This window comes from Triturus cristatus, chromosome 8 (assembly GCF_964204655.1).
Source record: "Triturus cristatus chromosome 8, aTriCri1.1, whole genome shotgun sequence".
In the NCBI taxonomy this organism is placed as follows: Eukaryota; Metazoa; Chordata; class Amphibia; order Caudata; family Salamandridae; genus Triturus; species Triturus cristatus.
Window position 1 is genome coordinate 470083158 of NC_140591.1, and position 18185 is coordinate 470101342.

General features: G+C 52.6%; 1 pseudogene; it reads left to right on the forward strand.

Annotated features, from left to right (window-relative positions):
* The window catches only part of LOC146802357 (mucin-2-like), a 127811-nt pseudogene that overhangs the window by 61975 nt on the left and 47651 nt on the right, over positions 1 to 18185 (forward strand).

Sequence of the window (18185 nt, forward strand, 5' to 3'; positions counted from 1 at the left end):
CTCGTGATTCCCTGGAACCATGTCAAGGTATGTGGAGAGGGCCCAGCCTTTCACCCCGGAGGAGAACCTGGCATTGCTGGATGTGATCCTCCCACAGTACCCCCTGCTGTATGGGCGACCAGGGTATCAGGTGAGTGCAGAGTCCACTAGCACAGACTGTCTCCCTTTTTTGTGACTGTGACTTCTGGCATTGTGTCCAGGTGTGACACACATGCAATGTACTGTAGGGGGGTCCCGGGGGGGGAATGCCTGATGTCTCCCAGCCAGAGCATGCTGTGGTGCATGTCTGCCGTCCTCACTTGCATTGTGTTTACTGTGACAATCACTGCATGGGGCATGCCACATTCTGCCTGTCTTCTCCTCCTGGGAATGTTGCCTCTACAGTCCTCATGTGATTATGTGGTCAGGCCAGTGTGACAGGTGACTGTACCCACAGATGTGTGTTAGTTCTGTGTACCTGTGCTGAGAGTGTCCACATGATGTGTTCGTACCCTGGACATCGGTGTGTGCGTAAGTTCCCTGTCATGTGGGTGGGTGCATATGTGGAGTGTAGCACCCAAGCTGCATGAGGGATGGATATACCCTGCCCTTGTGATGTGAGCAGGGAGCAGTGCTGTGTGTCTGACGTGCAGAGCCAGCCCCACACCTGTGAGCCCCCCCGTCTAGTGGCACATGTGCAGAGTGAGGTTCGTAGCTCCGTTTGGCAATCGCAGGTGAATGTCCTGTGCCTGTGTGTGTCTGTGTACTCTGCTGAGGTAGCGTCAGTGGCCTGTGGCATGTGACTGCTTTGAGGTGCTGTACATAATCCTGGTGTAGCTTGTGATGCACAGTGTGAGCCTGGATCATTGATTGTGTCGTTGCCCTCATTCCACCTGTGTACTTTCAATGGCACGTACTGCTTTTGCCCTTCGCCAGAGGATAATGTCCCTATGACAAAGGTGCAATGCGTTGGCTGCATACTATGCCTGGTTGTAACCAGCAAATTTGATCTAATATGTGTCTCTGTGACATGTGCCAGGTGTATTGATGTAGTGTCACTTGTTCATCCTCACAGGTAGGCGCCTCTGCCAAGAAGCAGATCTGGATGAACGCCGTCAGTGCCGTGAGGAGGACGGAGGGTCGCAAGCGGCGCCTGGCCCAGGTGAGAAAACGCTGGCAGGATATCCGGTGCTGGACACGGAGGATCGCACGGGTCCTGCTGGGGGACTCACCTGAGACCCATAAGAACCGTGGGCGCCGCCGTCTGACCCACATCCACAAGCGTGTGCTGGCGGTGGTCTTTCCAGACTTGGACAGGCGCTTACAGGAGAAGCAGCAGCAGGAAGGGGGTAGGTACATGTGTGTTTGTTGTGTGTCACCAGCATTTGTAATCGCGCAGTTGCATGGATACACTGCTAGGGTTCAAAGGTGCTGTGCAGATCCTGTCACCCACAGTATAGCGGTGCTCTCCTGCCTCCCTTCCCCTCCTTGCAATGTGTTCCCTGGTCTGTGTGTAGTCACTCCTTCACAAGGTTATCTAGGCTGGCAGTTTATCCACGTGAACAATGCCTGTAGCTTCATGTGTGGTGGTGGTGTGTAACAGGTTTTGGGACCTTGCCTGTGCCCTGTCCAGTTCAGTACTTGTGGGTTCCATGTCAGTTGGCACTGATGCTGAGTCCAGACATGGGAGTTAGTCTCTCAAGTGTCATGCCTTACAGCACGCATGTCCTATGTTGTGGCCTGTTACATGATGTGCATGAGTGTGCGATACGCATAGTGCAGGGATGGTGGCGTGTGTTGCAGTCATTCCCATTCAGGACCATGGAGTTGTGTGGCCACTACTGTCCCCTGGGGCATATTTTCCTAGGTCTCATGTGTGTCATCACAAAATGTGGACACTCTCAGTGTCTACAGCATAGGTTGTGCTCTGTGCCATTGTCCCCTGGCACCATGTATATTGACGTTACATGTAGTACAAGTGTCCACTGTACAGCCTGACCTGATTTTCCATGGTCATACTCACGGTGGCCAGTGGCTGTGTGTCTTGTTACAATCATCTGATGATGGCCATTTGTACATGATTATTTGGACAGGCGCACCTTGGGTATTTTGTGTCCAATCTTACATTTTTCCAGCCCATGTGTATTTCACCCAGACTAAGAGATGTAAGTGCTTCCTGTGTCTCAACAAACTGTCTCATGTAGGGGGCGGTTGGTGCGGGCAAAGCCTACATGTCAAAACCTGAAATCTCCTTGCTAGGTCTGGCCAGTGTGTGATGTTTGTCTGGACATACACTCAAGGTGCAGTGAGCCAGTCATGGTGGGCATGTTTTCAGTATTACCTATGCAGCATGTGCCTCATGTTCATGGATATGGTCCCTGCTCATCCCTATCTTCTGCAACGCTGTGTGGTGCAGATGCAGTGCTGGATTGTCCCCAGGGCCTGGCTCCTTTACACATCCAGGCAATACTACTTAACAAGACCGGAGCTTCCCGACCAATGTTACCGGCTGTGCAGCGGCACGGGTAGGTCTCCCCGCAACGTAAGGCAACTTCTGCACCTTACTCCGCGGCATACGCTGACGGAGCTCATCATCGACAAGGAGAGGGCTGTGAACAGGATTTACGTATAAAAACGGATTCTGGACATTTATTGTCAAGCAAACCTGACCCAGGTAACATATAGGATTACGGGCTGTCTTTTCCCGAACCCTATTTTTCATCCATTCTTTGGTCCTGACGAAGCGCTCCTGGATCCAATAGGGACCATCTAACAGCGCGAAACATGTAGACCTTCTTCACATTCACTTTTGTTAATACACAACACGGGTTGAGAGTAGTGGGACTCTATTTGGTCTTGTTTCCCCTCTCATAGCAGCACTACTGTGCATCTCCATCCCCGTGAACTTTTTAGCCTGTACCAGGGACCTTTTTGATTAAATATTTTTAGGTCCCTGTCTCATTTTAAACAAGCACTCACTAGCACTTCCCTACCCACACACCCTTACTCACAAATGTGGCAACTCCTTAAAAGAATTCCGCCAGAGAGCCCCTAACCAAGGGCCTGTGAGGAACTGCAGCGCCACCCCCACGAGGAGCAACCTTGCCCAATGATGATGCTATACATCCGCAAGGGTGTGTGAGGGCACTAGATACCACATTAAGGAGTACTCCTTCCTTACTTTGCACACTCACTTGACCTATGGAGACATTCCCCACTATTTACAGGTTATCTGTTGGCTGTAATCTCCCCCTCCACTCTGTAGGAACTGTAACCATCCATTGGATAAATGTGGACACTCTCAGTGTCTACAGCATAGGTTGTGCTCTGTGCCATTGTCCCCTGGCACCATGTATATTGACGTTACATGTAGTACAAGTGTCCACTGTACAGCCTGACCTGATTTTCCATGGTCATACTCACGGTGGCCAGTGGTTGTGTGTCTTGTTACAATCATCTGATGATGGCCATTTGTACATGATTATTTGGACAGGCGCACCTTGGGTATTTTGTGTCCAATCTTGCATTTTTCCAGCCCATGTGTATTTCACCCAGACTAAGAGATGTAAGTGCTTCCTGTGTCTCAACAAATTGTCTCATGTAGGGGGCGGTTGGTGCGGGCAAAGCCTACATGTCAAAACCTGAAACCTCCTTGCTAGGTCTGGCCAGTGTGTGATGTTTGTCTGGACATACACTCAAGGTGCAGTGAGCCAGTCATGGTGGGCATGTTTTCAGTATTACCTATGCAGCATGTGCCTCATGTTCATGAATATGGTCCCTGCTCATCCCTATTTTCTGCAACGCTGTATGGTGCAGATGCAGTGCTGGATTGTCCCCAGGGCCTGGCTCCTCTGTCCAAATCCATTTCATGTTATTTGCAATAGTGTCATGCTCTCCATAGTTTCTCAGTGGCATGGTGGGTTAACCAACTGTGTGTTGCAGGGCCTACATATGTACCTTGTATTGTAGATTTTACTCATCTTTCTTTTCAGGCTATGCACTGTAACCTATGTAGATTGGACTCATGTGACATATGTATACAGGTGTATGATTAATTCCTGTCTCTTCACCTTGCCCACAGCATCGTCGGGGGATACGGATGGAGACATCAGCGCAGACCGAGCGGAGGGACCGGGCACCAGTGCCAGCAGTGACATCTTGGCTGGCACATCGAGTGGAACTGAGGCGGAGGGGAGTGAGGTGGAGGACCTGTCCACTGCCACCACAGAATATGAAGCTGACGGGTCCGAGGCTGAGCTCTCCGAGTGGGCGGAGGCTGCACCACCAGCTGACGGTGGCAAAACATCTCTCCCCGCCCCCTCCATTGCCATCAGCCACCTCCCACTTGCTCTGGTCCCTTCCCAGCGTGCCCGGTCACCACATGTCTCCTTCCTGCCAGGCACCGCACCCCCTGCCCCTGTCTCCACTGCTGCCGCCAATGCCGAGTCTGTGGACATCCAGCGGCAGTTGCAGGTTGGCCAGGCTGCGATGCTTAATGTCCTCCATGGCCACAGCCAAGTGCTGAACAACATGGAGGCATACTTGGAGGGCATTTTCTCATCGCAGGCTGACCAATGCAACTTGCTGAGGTCCATTGACTCGACACTGACTGCAGCAGTGGGTCTCCTGCAGCGCTTCGTCGAACCCCCTACCCCTGCCCCATCCACACTTCCCACTCCCATGCCTGTCCCATGTACACCCAGACGTCAACATGCACCCACCACAACAGACACAGGCACCACACCAGCAGGGAAGGTCAAACGCACACCTCCTGGCACGCACACACAGGGTGAAGTAGGCACACCCACTGGGTCGGGGGGAAAACGTAAGACACGCAGCCAGAGTGGGAGTCCGCATTCCACAAAATCCACTCCCTCCAAATCCCCTCCCCTCAGCTCTCCTGGCCAAAAGTCGGATACAGGGTCAGTCCTGCCCAGTCTGTCCATCAGCCCCAGTGTGGCACCACCCCGCAAGCGGTGGAGGCAGGACACCGGCAGGGGAGTTGAGTCCCCCCCCTGTCCACACCCTCCCCCAGTGGCGCTGCGACCCATCCCTCCGACCCCCCCCCTCCTTGGGGCTGTGGTTCCTTCGGGTGCAGGGGAGTCGCTGGAGGACCTTGCTAAGGTGTGCAGCGCCATCCTGACCTCCGCCTTTGGCGCTGCCCCACCCCCTGTGGTGGAGTCCTCCGTCCCTTCACCCACGACGCCTACCCTTCGCCCTCATGTCCCTGCGGTGCCTGGTCCTTCCCCCCCACATGATGCCCCCCCCCTCTGGAAGACCAAGGAGTCTGACTGTGCAGGCAAGCTAGGGGACACGCATCCCACTGTGTCCCCCACCTGGATTTGAACTATGGATTGCCCTATGGGCATTGTAAATTTTGAACTTTCAAGGGACAAACAGATTTTTGGATGCTGAATAAAGCAATTTCTTTTTCCTTAGTACACTACTGTCTATCTGGTATTGCTGTTGGTGGACCTGCTCCATTATTTTGGGTGGTGGTAATGTGTTGGGTGTGTGGGAATTGTAGTCTTGTGCTGGTCATAGGGTGGACCCTGGTATCTGTGTGCCATCACAAGCTGTTGGCTACATAACTTTGTTCATGTAAGCAGTCACTGCATGGTGACATCGTCCCAAGGTGTGTTCCTTCCTCTGTGCAACCTGACATCTTCCCTGCAGGGTCATTCCAAAATGTGGTGCTGAGCTGTGTCTACATTGGCTGGGTGTGTGACGGACTCGTTAGACTTTGGCCATGCATGCTGCGCGATGTCTCCACCTGCATCATTCGTGGCGTCCTTGGTGGTCACTGTACTTGTGTATGTAGACTGTTGACATGACTTCATGTCGACATGTTTTCTTTTCGGCGCTATGCATGTGTATACTCCCAGCCTCGCACACATGTGGTACATGTACTGCAGGATCTTTGTGCACCTGACTGACATTTGTGGGCATTGGTTCTGTGGGTACTCCACCCTTTTCTTTGCAGGGGCACTGCTGGGAGTGTTAGGCACCCACCCCTCCTGTGTCTGGGCACTGCTGGGAGGACTCTGCACACACCCCTCTCATGTCCGGGCACTGCTGGGAGGACTCTGCACCCAACCCTCCTATGTCAGGATATGTACGCTTAGGACATACACGGGTGTGGGTTCGCTCCATGCATACGCGGGTGGGGGTACGCTCCGTACATACACTGTTGGGGTGGGGGTACGCTCCATGCATACGGGGGTGGGGGTACGGTCCGTACATTCACTGGTGGGGTGGGGGGTACGCTCCATTCATACACGGGTGGGGGTACGCTCCGTACATACACTGTTGGGGTGGGAGTACGCTCCATGCATACGGGGGTGGGGGTACGGTCTCTACGTACACTGGTGGGGTGGGGGGTACGCTCCATGCATAAGCGGGTGGGGGTACGCTCCGTACATTCACTGGTGGGGTGGGGGTACGCTCCATTCATACACGGGTGGGGTTACGCTCCGTACATACACTGTTGGGGTGGGGGTACGCTCCATGCATACAGGGGAGGGGGTACGGTCCGTACGTACACTGGTGGGGTGGGGGGTACGCTCCATGCATACGCGGGTGGGGGTATGCTCCGTACATTCACTGGTGGGGTGGGGGTACGCTCCATTCATACACGGGTGGGGGTACGCTCCGTACATACACTGTTGGGGTGGGGGTACGCTCCATGCATACGGGGGTGGGGGTACGGTCCGTACGTACACTGGTGGGGTGGGGGGTACGCTCCATGCATGCGTGGGTGGGGGTACGCTCCATGCATACGCAGGTGGGGGTACGCTCCGTACATTCACTGGTGGGGTGGGGGGTACGCTCCATGCATACGCGGGTGGGGGTACGCTCCATGCATACGGGGGTGGGGGTACGGTCCGTACGTACACTGGTGGGGTGGGGTGTACGCTCCATGCATACGCGGGTGGGGGTACGCTCCGTACATTCACTGGTGGGGTGGGGGGTACGCTTCATTCATACACAGGTGGGGGTACGCTCCATACATACACTGTTGGGGTGGGGGTATGCTCCATGCATACGGGGGTGGGGGTACGGTCCGTACGTACACTGGTGGGGTGGGGGGTACGCTCCATGCATACGCGGGTGGGGATACGCTCCATGCATACGGGGGTGGAGGTACGGTCCGTACGTACACTGTTGGGATGGGGGGTATGCTCCATGCATACGCGGGTGGGGGTACGCTCCATGCATACGCAGGTGGGGGTACGGTCCGTACATTTCTGTACCCACCCTGTAGAATGCTTGTGCGGGCCGTACCCAGGCCTTTGCCACGTGGGTATGAGCCGTCCCGCCATTGTTGGGGTGACGTAGGTGTGGGCGTGGTACGACTCGTACCCACGCTCTTAAGGCGTGGGTACGGGACGTACCTGTATTGTTGTGTTACCGGTTCACGTCGTCAACCACTTCCGTTGTGGCGGACGCTGGCTTTGCTGGACACGCCCACACCCCCTCGTAGTGACCAGGGCCTGGGGGTCAGGTATGTCCAGGGCATGTGTGCTGTGTGACTTGGGTGGGGGTTTTGTGGCCTGCCCCTGCTCCTGCCCCCCCCCTTTCCCACCTCCCTTTGTTGTTCTGACCTTCTGCGGCGTCTGCGGCGGAACCTGTAGAGGAGGTCGACTGCTATGAGGGCCGGGATGACACGTAGGTTCGGGTCCATGTCTGTCCCTCGCGTGCAGGTACTCCTTGTTCGCGTCGTCCTGATTTCCCGGCAGTTTTTGGCTGCCGGAAAATATTCTCAGTGCGGGATGACGTCGGTGCGAATCGTAATTCCTGGTTAGTGAAAGGCTGGCTGCGTGCGTCCCGACGTCACGTCGGCGCTTTCCCGGATCACATTTGTATGTATATTTTCGTCGGTGGGTGTTTTGTACGAATCGTACGGAAATGGTATTTCCGTGCGAATCGTACTTCCATGTTTGTGTATTGTTCCGACCGGGTACGCGTCGGACGGAGAATATGCTCCGTCCGACGGTTCGTACCCGGTTTTTACAGGATCGTAATCGGCACCAGAATGTCTAAGGTATTTGAACAAAATATCAGTAAATGTACAGCAAGTCAAAAATGTTGTATCACCTTTTTTGTTTTTTAATATCGTTTTTTTCAATGTAGTTGTATATAATATGTTTTTTAAAGTATTTTGTTGAGTTTTGTTAGTTTTGGTGTTACAAGTTGTTATTATTTTCACGTTTAGTATGCTTAGTTATTTTTAGTGCTGTTTTCCTTCTGATTTGATGGTAATTTTTATGTTTTTTAAATTTTTTGTGATTTCTTTTTTTGGTGGGTTGTTGGGTTTGTAGAGGACTAAGGTGAGAAATAATTTAAATTTTAATTGTAAATAATTTTTTTATTTATTTAACAGATTTTTCGAATGGTATAAGAATACTTTTTTTCTTGTTAATTGGTTATTGGTTTGACTATGCTAATTATTTAGTCATTTTTAATAATGTGGATATTAATTATATTAACTTTAAGATTTGTCTTTAATAAATAATTCTATAAATGTATTTTTGAATAATTTATAACATTATATTTTTGGTTATTAAGTTGATTTGTTGTGTGTTTGTTGGAACTTTAGGGCAAAACAGCGGAAGTATTTTCAAATGCATTTTTTATTTTTTAACAGATTTCATTTTAACATTTAGGTGCCGATTCCGATCCGTTAAAAATAATTTGCGTACGACCCGTATCCGTATTTTTTTACCTACGAGTCGTACAAGTACCGCACAAACGGCCAAGTACGATTCGTACGTGAAAAATAACTACAAATAGCGTCGGGAAAAGTGTACGAGAGTGCGTCGGAAAGTGTTTACGTCCGAATATCGTCGGGAAAAGTGTACGAGAGTGAGCCGGACATTGTTACGTGCAAATCGTAAAACACAAGTCCGAGCGCGCAAGTACGATCCCGACCGTCCATCCGAATACACAATCGCATGTAAAATGGCCCGTACGGAGCCAACGCAGTAGCACACATGTACACGGGTAAACTTATGCCCGTGTACGAGCCGTACAGCCCCCCCACCCCCAAATATGTCAGCACCGTACACCACCCTGTCTGCACTGTACCCCAGCCCCGCAACTGTACGTGCCGTACCCCCCATGTACATGCCGTACCCCCCATGTATGTGCCTTACCCCCCCTGTCCGCACTGTACCCCAGCCCCGCACCTGTACGCGGCGTACCCCCATGTACGTGCCTTCCCCCATGTACGCCCCTTACCCCCGCATGTACGCGCTGTACCTCCGCATGCACGTGCCGTACCCCAGGCCTGCACCTGTACGCGCTGTACCCCCCCATGTACGCGCCTTACCCCCCCTCCATGTACGCGCCGTACCTCCGCATGTACGCGCCGTACCCCAGGCCCGCACGTGTACGCACCGTACCCCCACCGCATGTACACGCCTTACACCCCTATGTACGCGCCGTACCTCCGCATGTACTCGCCGTACCCCAGGGCTGCATGTGTACGCACCGTACCCCCACCGCATGTACGCGCCGCACTCCAACACCGTACCCCAGCACCCTCACCCAGCATCACGTATGTACGGATCGTACCTACGCGAAAAAGACTCTTACAGAACCAGGACACTGTAAAACAGCACAAGGAGGGTCAATTCGACTCGCACAACACCACAAAACACGTCTACATTACAAAATACATCTCAATGACTGACCTGGCACATCCAAACAGGCAAACAGAGGCCCTAAATCACAACCACCTCTTATAACACACCCACCAAAATTCAAACACAGTCACACCCAAAAATGGACCAATAAAAAGGGCCCACACACACAACCCTTGAGCCTTTGCAACAGACCCACTGCTGCCAGACCCCACAGAGAAACAACTCCACATTACTCATACCTTCACTACACCTTCACTCACACACCTTCACACAACCTCCTTCACAAACATCCCCCTATTCACATTCACACACACACCGTCACATTCACACCCACACACCCAAAACCATCCACACCCACACCCACACCCCACACCATGCCCACAGACAAGAATCCAAAGTTCACAACGGCGGAGCTGGACCTCCTTGTCAACGAAGTCATCAGAGTCGAGCCACAGCTGTTTGGAACATTGGTCAGAAAGACCAGCATAGCTGAAAAATCTGCCATGTGGCAGAGGATTGTCGATAAGGTGAATGCTGTTGCGCCCATCCGAAGGACCAGGCATGAATGCCAAGCCAGGTGGTACGATCTGCGCAGGGCGGTCAAGAGGAAAATGAACGAAGAATATGCCCAGAGTAACATCACTGGAGGTGAGCCGCCCCGCAGACCCGTACACTACCATCCCTGGGAGGAGAAGGTGATGGCCCTGCTACCGCCAGTGGGAGTACACGGAGTCGAAGGAGTCGCAGAGCCTGGTGAGTACACAAACAACTTACGTAACATGGGGGCAATGGGGTCCACACCACATATACACCAAATGCACGCAACTTCCCCCAAGCGCTCACCGCACACAACCACACTCAAAAACCACGCTCATGCCGCTAATGTCTCCATGCACCCTTCACAAATCAAGGCAAGGCCATGTCCAAGGCTACAACAACCACAAACACAAGACTGGATGTCCGGGAGGCTGGGAGGGTGGGCCCCACACAACAAATTGTGAAAATGAGACGCAGACACCAATGCCCTCAGCCCATATGGCATAGGTACATACCCATGCACAATGCACAGGGACTGGCAAGGTACTGACAAGGTAGCTGACACTTGGCCCTGCTGTATGCAGCACAAGGCCCTCCTGGGACCACTGTACACTCAAACACCAACTCCACAAGCACAGTTATCTAGCACAGGAACTCACACTCACTGTCATGCCAGCATGCACCATGAGGGCACAGACACATCACCTGGGAGACCAATTGACAACTCACACTACACACAACAGCAGGCCCGGTCACAACCCCCCCTAACACAAGCACACACCCCCGGGGCAGGCAATGGATTCACACACTCCCACAATGGACATGTGACACAACAAGACCAATCCATAGCCAAATAAGCATCATAGACAACAATCTACAGGTCAAACACTCAGGAGAACATCCCAATCTGTCCCCCGCAAGATACCCATCTCCAAGTGGACATTGAGAGGAATTCTAGGCACATCCAACTACCTGGAGGAACTGTGTCAACTTGAATATGTGTGAAACATAGATGTCACATGAAACACCATTAACATTGTCTCTCTCTCACACACAGGGCAACGTCGTCGATCTCCCCCCAACACTGGGGGGGAAGAATCACAGTCCCAGGCACCGCGTGAAGATGATCCCACTGGCATCGATGACTCTCACCACTCTGTGGATGACCCCGACCAACCTGGACCCTCTGGTGCCCAAGCCACTGCAGCAACTGCGTCAGGTACATCTGTGCCAACCACCACCCCCATTTCTGCCACATCCCAGGACACACCCAGGAGCCCTGCTTGCACTGAACAACAGAGCCAGCCTGACCAGGAGGGACAAGGTTCTCCGGGCACCCAGGAGGAGGCAGGCAACCCTGCGAATGCCATCCCTCAGGGGTCCCGTAGACCCGATGTGCCCACAAGGGCAGGCCAGGTGCAAGTGGTCAGGGGTGGTGGGAGTGGAGGCAGGCGGAGGCGCGAACCTGACCAGCCAGCTCAGGACACCGGTATGTCACACATACGCAACATCCTGGACTCATACTGGCGTGTCACCAGAGGCATCAACCAGGTCGTGTCGAGACTCTCAGAGATGCAGGGGACCCTCGATGAGATAAAGAACCTGCAGGTCGAGCATCATGCCAGTCATCAACAACACCAAGGACGGATGGAGGCAAGACTGGCTGAGCTCCTGGTGGTGCACAGGGACATGAGCCAATCACTCCGTCAGATCACCCAAAGCATGGGCAACCCTCCCTGTGCCACCAGGCGTAGACCAGCACCAGACACAGGAGGGAGGAGGAGGAGGAGGAGGAGGATTCGTCTGACGGAGCGTCCCAAGCATCGTCAAGGCCTACATCTGAGGGTCCCCGGAGGAAGGTGGGTCGTCCACGGAAAAGACCGTGAGAGTCAGCGGACCATCCACATCTCCCAGGTCACCTGGCCTGGCACCTGGCCCTCTGGCGCAACAGCAGCACCTCATCCAATGACATTCTCTGCCACATGGACTTGCTGGTCACAGTCTGACCAATGATGACCAACACTGTGCCCTAGACTCTGATGACTTCCAATGCCAAGGATACCATCTCCCCCTGTGAACTTTGGATTCTATTCCCCCGGTAGAGCACCTAATTTCATCTACCAATACACGTACCCCACCGCAAATAAATATATTACTTTGGTCATGAGACATTCCTATCATTTTGCATTATTCAACGACATATGTGTGTGGAAATGTCAAACTATGCCTGAGTGTTGAACTAACTCCAGCCATCCATACCCTGGGATCAGAGTCTGGTACAGGACACACATGGGTCACAAGGTATCATTCAATGTAGGCATGGAGCACAACACTCACCTGTGATGGCCTCTGGCTGCTGAGGGGGGGCTTGCTAAACTGTGCGGACAGACCTATTTGGGAGATTATCATCAAGGCGTAGAGGTCATGGCTCATGTGGAGATTCTCGGGGAGGGAGTCCCAGGTATGTGTGGCCAGGTGGGAGAACAATGTCCTGTATGCTGGAGTACGGTGGATGTGAAGAACGGCGGCCAGGGCAAGGTTGGATGCACGGAGATGGCCCACAGGGATCTAGGATGAGAGACGTACAAGGTTGGTTTGGGGTCGGGGTTGTGGTTGTGGTCTGCCTCCTGAGTGTGGGTGGGGAGTGTGGAGGTCATCCTGCAGCAGACAGTGATCCATTGCAGCTATCTATGGTGGACGGTGAGGTGGCTGGGGCGTAGGGTGTTGAAGCTGAGGTGTGCAGATGCACCCTGGATGTGGACAAGTTTCCTGGGAGTTTGGATGTACTTGCTCCGTAGAGGGCAGGGCAGTATTTGACACGGATGTTGTCATGGACCTGGGGGATGGTCTGTCTTTTCTTGGAGTGGATCTATCTGTGGATCATGTGCATAATGCAGAGGACGTTGCAGCATGAGGTACAGATGCTGTGGACTAGCATGGCAAATATGAGCGAGCCAAACATGATGCACACCATCTTGTGTGTGTGGCCACTGGGTGCTTGTGCAGGGTTCTGGCGGGTGGGACACAAGCACTTGAAGGGGACAATCCTCAGATGATCACCTCAGTCCTGTACAAGTCCAGCCTCAGGTTGCTCGTGTTCAGCCATTCATCAATGGATCTCATGCATACTTGAATGATGGAACTGCCAATGTCTGTGTCTTTGTTGAGGGTGAGGAGCACCTGGCTGTCAATGACATACGAGCTGATGATGAGGTGCTGTGTGCATGTGATGGTGGAGAGGGGGGTCCTGGACACTCTGTAGATTGACATGCTGAGAGATGATACCTGTGCCATGTCCCAGACGATGACTCCATACTACATGCTGAAGCCTTGAGTCCCACTCCCATGCCCTTGCTGGGCTACAGAGCAGGTGGGGAGTATTAGGGACATGACCTGGTTGGTGTGACAGGGCCTGGAAGGCGGGGCAGCGCAGTGTAGGCAGTTGGAGTTGCACACTCAGCATGCAAAGGTGTCGTGTGTGTGCCCAGGGTATGTCTGACAGCAGGCGTTAGATGTGCGGATGGACATAGCTCGGAGTGTGGCTGCTACATCAGACTGTAGTGTGATGTGGGTTATGCAAGGACAGGATGGTGGTGCAATGTGCACCTTGCATGTGCTGATGGTCCAGCCTTTGGCACCGCGTTGCGGCAACAGTGGCATAGACAAGCTGAGGACAGCCAAATGAATGAGTGGAGGGAGGAAGTGAGGAGCATCTTGGAGGCGTGTGTGTTGTCAAATCTGGATACTCTGTGGGCCCTTGCTGCAGGGGCCGCAGCAGCAGGCGGCATCTCCTTGCAAAATGCCAGAATTGGCACACAAAGACTAGGATGTCAGAAGGACAACTGCAACAGGCGCGTGTGTAAAGTAAGGAGTGTCCAGTGTCACATGGCACACCCAGAGACAATGCATGCACAATGACCAAAGAAGCATGACACTGGATCAGGAAACTGAAGGCCGACCTGCGCACAGGAGACACACCCTCAGCAGCTGTTGATGGCCCATGTGGACCAACATGCCCAAAAACATACACAACCATGTACTTCATGCCCAATAGGGAGCCTAATCCATGAGCAACTGCATGCATGTTGCTAAACTACACATGGACTCCTATGCATAATCTTCCACAACTATGCCAGATATGCCGCATGCAAAGTGGCAAGAGACCTGCATTGACAGAGATGAGGCACCTTGGAGTGTGACGAACACCTTTATTACTCAGCCTCACACTAAGGGAAATGCATCAATTGGAACAGACTAACAGGTCATTTGGCTGACCATGTGTGACCTACACTGGACACCCCCTTCAACACACAGATGTGGTAAATCCTACTGAGCTGGCACACAAGTGAAGGGGTTGATCCTAACACCCCTTGCTGCACACAGAGAGTCTGCAATTCCCCATTGAGCCTCATATGGGGATGTCCCACACTATGTCCACCATTAGCATCCCGTATGTTCCTGAGGGACGTTATACACACATTGATGCCTTCATCAGAATCCACAAACCATTACAGATGACTGTCAGGAAGGGTGACTATCAATTCATGGGAGCCATGCAATAGGTCATGTGGCCCATGGTGAGTCGACATGTATGAATGGTAACACAACATGCACAGAAGCAGTCCCCATATATCACAAACACGTACCACCCACAAAATGCCTTGCTGCACTCCTTACCCCAAATGACTTTTCACCATGTCTGTGCATGTAACTCTGATCCAGCACATGTTGCAATACTCATGAGGAATAGCAGGAGGGCAAGGATGACATGAGCAGACGACAGCCGCAAGAACCTGGGGAGGACAGACACACAACAAGTCTGCGAAGAGCTAGTAATCCGCAGACATGTACTTGTACTCTACAGAAATGATGTTGTGACCATGCTCTTAATAAATTTAGAGTCCCAGCTAAAATGTGTGGAATGACATCATCACTTGAATGACACATCAGAACACACCTCCAAGTCACTTAGCACACAGTCAGCTGGACACACACATTGCAACACATGCCACACAAGGCTCAAAGCGTGCACACTCAGACACAGTGACTCACCATCATGAGAAGAAGTTGCGGATAAGCTGACTCCGGATGTCCTCATCCTCATCCTCATCCTCACTTACCCCATGCCCGAGCCCTTCATCCTCCACGGGTGGATGATCCTGCTCATCCGGATCAAGGATGAGTGGCACGGCCTTCTACACTGCCATATTGTGCAGCATGCAGCGCACAATGAAGATTTTGCAGACCTTCACCGGGGCATATGGGAGGGTGCCGCCGGTCTTGTGGAGGCACCGGAATCTGCTCTTCAGGAGTCCAAACATCCTCTCAATCACACGCCTCGTCTGCCCATGGGTGTCGTTGTACCGGTGTTCTGCGGCTGTTCTGGGGTTGCGGAGAGGCGTCATCAGCCATGGCATGTTGGGATAGCCAGAGTCCCCTACATGGAAACATCATGTGAAGAAGTGGGTCAGGAGATGCCGTAAGATACAAAGATAGCGCTAAACACAGGACTAACAGAGTATACCCACCAACAAGACATGCTCGTTCCGCGTGCAGCGGCAGCATCATTTCTGGCACCCTGCTACGCCTCATGATGTATGCATCGTGTGCGGACCCTGGAAAACGGGAACAGACATGGGAAATCAGCATGTTAGCAAGACACACCACAAGGGCATTAATGGAGTGGTAATGTTTTCTGTTTCTATAGGCTACCTCCTGCGCCTGTGGTGGTACCAAAGCCACATGTGTCCCATCAATGGCCCCAATTACATGAGGCATCCCTCCCCGGGCATAGAACTCACCCTTGACACCTGTCAACTGCTCACGAGTGGGAAAATGGATGAATTCATCCAGGTGCACCAACATGGCTTCTAAAACATCATGCAGGACACGGCTGAACATTGTCTGGGACATGCCACCAACATCAGCTATGGTCAATTGAAACGTGCCGGTGGCAAAAAAATGTAGGGCTGCCATCACCTTCATCTTGGGGGTCAGAGCTGTAGGATACCTGTGTTGTGGTTGGAGGTGTGGTGCAAGCCGGCGGGTCAAGTCCTCTATCAACTCTTGCGAGAAGCGGTATCTGCGTATGCAGTCATGTTCACGCATGGCATCCAGGTCTGGCAGTCGTCTGGGGAGAGGCGGTGCCCTGCAGAGATTTGGAAGGAATAACAAAGAGTGAGTACATTACCACACCAATGTCACTGAGGTGAGCACATGTTCAACAGCTAATACACATCTGCTTAATACAGAGTCTGGGCTGTGCAATACATCCAGGACACGTAGGCCAGCCAGGTGATAATCCTATGAAGAGCCAGCCACAATAGTTGCATGGCAATGTTGACGTGACATGCCATTAAAATAGCTGTGGGCCAGTGTAAGTGACAAGCCAGACACATTACATGAGTGACAGACATCCACATATCAGCATTTGAAGGATGTCATCTCATACAGACAGCTGGCGGGAGTCTAGACGCACAGGTCACATGTCATCTGAAAAAGGACAGATAACACACATTTCCATGAAGGGATACATGTCATTAACTGATGACACAGACATTGAGAGAACGCAGATATTGCCTCATGTCAGGAAGTCATCTTCAAACCATCATGCCACATGTAACGTGTGAGTCCACATGTGGCATGGTGTGCGTATATGTGTGTCATGCATATATGCACACAGACACATGTTGGATGCTGCAACAGCAGATGGAGTTGACGGAACACCAACGGAAAGCTCATGGGGACACATGACACACACATGACATAGTCACATCGTGGCACGCTGGTAATCACATGTCAGGTGTAATTATCCGTGTACCTGGCATCAGGGGACAGTTGAGGGTGTTGCTGACTGTGCCATACCAGTGATGCAGTGCTTGACACGTGTGTCCTACATGCACACATGTGCAAAGTGTGAAGGGGAAGTGTGCCACGTAGTGCCCCATCACACATGACATGTGTAAACAGCTCATCACACATCTATTGTGCCACAACATGAGGAGACATGTGCCACATCACTGCCTGACACACCTAGGCCCTGCACATGAAGAACTGCACTGACAATGACTTGATGTCCAGCCTTGTGCGAGTCTGACACCTCCATTCCTTTTGTGTGCACCTCCTATCACCAGTGTAAGCTGTAAAACGCAGTACACACGCTCTGAGGGCGTGTGTACGGCCCGTACTCACGCGTGAGTACCTGCCGTACATGCGTGAGTACGTGCCTTTCACTATAGTTGTGTTACTGTAGGTCCGAGTGATACGGCACGTACTCACGCGTGTACGGCACGTACTCACGTGTGTACGGGCCGTACACGCGTGAGTACGTGCCATATCACTAGGGCCTACGGTACCCCCAACTATAGTGATAGGCACGTACTCACGCGTGTACGGGCCATACACGCGTGAGTACGTGCTGTATCACTAAGCCCTATGGTACCCCCAACTATAGTGATAGGCACGTACTCACGCGTGTACAGGCCGTACACGCGTGAGTACGTGCCGTATCACTAGGCCCTACGGTACCCCCAACTATAGTAATAGGCACGTACTCACACATGTACGGGCCGTACACGCGTGAGTACATGCCGTATCACTAGGGCCTACGGTACCCCCAACTATAGTGATAGCCACGTACTCACGCGTGTACGGCCCGTACACGCGTGAGTACGTGCCGTATCACTAGGGCCTAGGTACCCCCAACTGTAGTGATAGGCACGTACTCACGCGTGTACGGGCCGTACACGCGTGAGTACGTGCCGTATCACTAGGGCCTACGGTACCCCCAACTATAGTGATAGGCACGTACTCACGCGTGTACGGGCCGTACACGCGTGAGTACGTGCCGTATCACTAGGGCCTACGGTACCCCCAACTATAGTGATAGGCACGTACTCACGCGTGTACGGCACGTACACGCATGAGTACGGCCCGTATCACTGTAGTGATGGTGCCCTAGGGGTACGTGTGAAACGCGCCATACCTGTGTGGGGATTTAAGAATTACAATGGGGACACATGA